We start from the raw sequence: 3,863 nt of genomic DNA, 5'->3' as shown, positions 1-3,863 counted from the left end.
CCTCAAAATTGAAGGAAAGCAAAGCCTTCAAAGGCTTTGCTTTAATAATTTATTTGGCTTACCATTCGGGGCACTAAGGCTACCAAGCTTTATGTGGAAGTCACTTGGTGTTCCTACAACTTCGCGCACTTCAAAGAAAAGCTCTGCAAAAAGGAAATGTTGCAGTTACCTTAGAACCTATGAAACGAAAAAATTCAATGTTTCTTACGAAGCGCTATAATTTGGTATTGGGAATTTCTGCTTGTTACGATATAAAAAAGTTAAGTATTCTCTGTTACCTGTTGAGATTTTCAGATGAAAAGATTTGAAATGGCGTGCTCTATATGGCTCAAAAGAATACAATGCCAACTGTAGATGCGGAGCCCTTATGTTTTTTGGCTTCTTCAGTTTTGCTTTTTTACATTTGTAATACTTGTCCCACCTCAGCAAAAATGCGCTGTCTGCGCTACCCCCAACCACAGTTTCCTCCAGTGAGTGGGGGCGACTGGACCGAAGACTTCGCTTCCATGCTGTTTCTGCTATAATCTAGAACTTTACAATAAAAGGAGGTGTTTTACTCAGGGTGATATTTTGGCGCTTGCGCAATAGTTATGAGAACTAATGTACAATGATAAAGGTATATAGGATCCTTCTACAAGTGAATGTAATTTAAATGTGAAAAATAGTGGAAGAATAGCGGACTAATTTTGTGCCTTTTTCCTGTGTTTATTTCTATTTCTGTTTTTCGTTTTAACATTTTTTCTTGTTCTTTCTGTTTTTCTTCCATTTTCGCCTTTTCTTTTCTTCCTATTTACCACTTGCTTACTTTTTTTTCAATTTTATACAAGGTTTTGTCTGCGTTGCGCCATGTGCAGTAGCTTTTTTTTGGTGATGGTGCTAAGTGAACATCATCAAAGTGGTTGAAGATCTCAATTATGGTGCGAGCGTATGGTCACTTATCGTCATCTTGGTGGTCGGAGAACAAGATGAAAGATACTTCTCATTTACACGCGTGGTAAATAACATTTATTTATGGAAGTTATGTAAATGGAGGGTGGGGAGCGGTCCTTAAGGGGCCACCCCGTTAAAACACTACGTGAGCTCCCCCTGGCGCTAATCCAATAGCGTCTGCCACGGCCCTGCCACGCTAAACCAAGACCCGTGGGGCTGTCAGGTCAGAGCAGCCGAGCAGAGCTGCCTCCCAGTCTTCCCGGGAATGTTTGGTAATAGCGGTGAGGTTTCGAGTTTTTTGGCATAACTCAACCATGTGGAATCTTTGTAATTTTCTTCACAGTGCGGGCACTTCCCCGTGAAAGCAGGATTGGAGCGCTTTATGATTACCAGACAGAATGAAGTTTTATAGCAAACGCGATGGAGGACTCGATCCCACACCTTTGTGAGGCCCTCACAGCGTTTTCAATAGATGTGATGGCAGGATCGGTACTATCTTGTGCTCTCTTGTGTACACAGGATTGGTTTCGAGGTTGCATAGAATGTAGTCATGTTTTACATGGCACGCACGTCATGATTATCATGTTTAAATTGGTCACTTACCCTCGTGGTCCATTCACGTCACGTAGTACCCAATTTCGTATATGTGACGCTAGCAATACGACCTCGAGCACTTCATGAGAGTGGCATGTAGTGAAGTTTTTACATGACACCCGCCATGGAGGCTAAGGTACTTGGCTGCTGACCCGCAGATCGAGGGATCGAATCCCGGCTTCGGCGGCCACGTGTTCATTGAAGGCAAAAATGCTGTTGGCCCGTGTACTGAAGTTTGGTTACACTTTAAATAACCCCAGGTAGTATAAAGTATCGGAGCCCTCCACTACGGCGTCTCTCGTTATTATGCGGTGGTTTCGGGACGGTAAATTCTATATATCTATCTACCATGGGTTAGTGCAACAGTAAATGAAAAGAAAAAAAAACTGGCCTGCGCAGGGATCGAACCTACGACCTTCGCGTTATTAGCACGACGCTCTAACCGACTGAGCTAGCAGACCACGCCTCCCGCAATGTTCTTGCCGACTTAGCAATCACGACTATGTTGCCGTGTCAGCACTTCACAAAAAAAAGGTTACCTGCTACTATTTTTAGAAGTGGTGACTCGCAGCTCACACACATAATTTTAAAGGTGCACGCTAACTCTCTGGTAAGGATCATTGCACCCTCTTCGGAGAGTTTTGGAAGAGGCGACTCTTGCAAAGTTAGTTAACGTTGACTTTCAAAAAAAAGCTATAAGTATGTGGTAAATGAAGACTCTTAAATAGGGTAACTGATGTTTCCTATTATATTTGTTTCCATGGAGAAAATAAGGGCTAAAATGTCCCTTCGACAAACACTGCAACAAAAAGAGACGAGCGCAATCTCACAATCGGTGGATCGGGTATATGCTTACGACATTTGTCAAAGCTAGAACGATCATTATGATCGTCATCATTGTTTTGGGTACCATGGTTGTTACAACCACCAGCACGTTTTTGCTGTTATGCTGATGTTTACGGTAAGTGCGACGACATGCAGGAAGATTAACTTCAAAAGAGTTGACAGTCGGGCGAGTTGGGGCTTTGACATCGAACCCATCGTGAGGGTGAAACTAAACACAACAGAGAGGAATAAGCAGACGAAGACAGGCACATGACCTCGTCTATTTCTTCCTGTGTGTTGTGTTTAGTGGCGCCCCACGATGGTTTCTACATGCATTAGAAGTTGAATAAGCGGACGACGAGCAAACCACGTGACATTTGAACGGATTCTCTTTCCGCTTCTCGGTGGCAGCTTTACCGATTTTGCGTTTGAGCCCCTCCCGCTGCTACATTTTTAGAAAACGAAACTAAATAACGAAGCTGAGCGTCCCTAAAGTTTCTCATGAATCAAGAGCAACGCCATAGTACAACGCTACATTTCAACTTTCACCTCTGGAAGTTATTCTCGGGAACGTCTGCACAGAGCACGTATAGATTCGTCCGCGTCCTGTATGCATGTGTGTTCAGAAACACAGACGCACAAAAGACGTAGTCGCATCTTCCAATAATAATAATAATAATAATAATAATAATAATAATAATAATAATAATAATAATAATAATAATAATAATAATAATAATAATAATAATAATAATAATAATAATAATAATAATAATAATATTAATATAATAATAATACAGTGTTACTAATATATGATGCAGATTTAAAACTCATATTGTGCAACTGTTACTCACCAATTCATTTATTGTACTTAAGTACAGTTGGCGATTTTGCGTGAAAACACACACACACACACGCACACACACACACACACACACACACACACACACACACACACACACACACACACACACAAAGGTACCAGGAATGATCTAGTAATAAGGAAAAATCAAGATAAGAGCCCACAGATAGAAACGCGAAGTGGGATGATCAAGGTGAACAGCGAGAGTGCCTCAGACAGGCTGGCCGACGATTTGTTAGGGGGACCTATCTTTTTCGACGGTGGCTTGTAATCCTTGGCGTGTTAGTTTTAAGATTTTAGTAGGGAGGTCATCTATTGGTGGTGGCGCGTGTCCCCGTTGCTATATTAGTTAACTAACAGGAACAAGTGCCACGAGAAGATGACATCACTGCTTAGCCCCTTAAAACTAACACGCGAAGGATGACAAGATCCTTTCACAAAGATAGATCCTCTTATCGAAACGACCGCCAGCCTCTCAGGGGCACTGCCACTGTTCACCCTGAATATCCCTCTAGTATATATGGGTATTCCATGAGCACACTCAGGAGAGAATAATATTACGTAAGGATCTTGTTATCGATTAAAGTTCAAGTGCATCAATTTGCTTTAACAGAAGTCGAAAAACTGCTTTCAGATTGTTGTGTAGAAAAGT

At 41.8% G+C, this 3,863-nt stretch overlaps 1 non-coding gene across 1 annotated transcript; it reads right to left on the bottom strand.

Annotated features, from left to right (window-relative positions):
- Positions 1–1,911: 1,911 nt before the first annotated feature.
- On the bottom strand, positions 1,912–1,985 carry TRNAI-AAU (transfer RNA isoleucine (anticodon AAU)). Its single transcript has one exon. It is a non-coding gene; the product is annotated as a tRNA-Ile (tRNA).
- Between the last annotated feature and the right edge of the window lie 1,878 nt (positions 1,986–3,863).

This window comes from Rhipicephalus microplus, chromosome X, assembly GCF_043290135.1.
Source record: "Rhipicephalus microplus isolate Deutch F79 chromosome X, USDA_Rmic, whole genome shotgun sequence".
In the NCBI taxonomy this organism is placed as follows: domain Eukaryota; kingdom Metazoa; phylum Arthropoda; class Arachnida; order Ixodida; family Ixodidae; genus Rhipicephalus; species Rhipicephalus microplus.
Note: the sequence above shows the minus strand (reverse complement) of the source record. Positions and strands in the feature narration are given on the sequence as shown.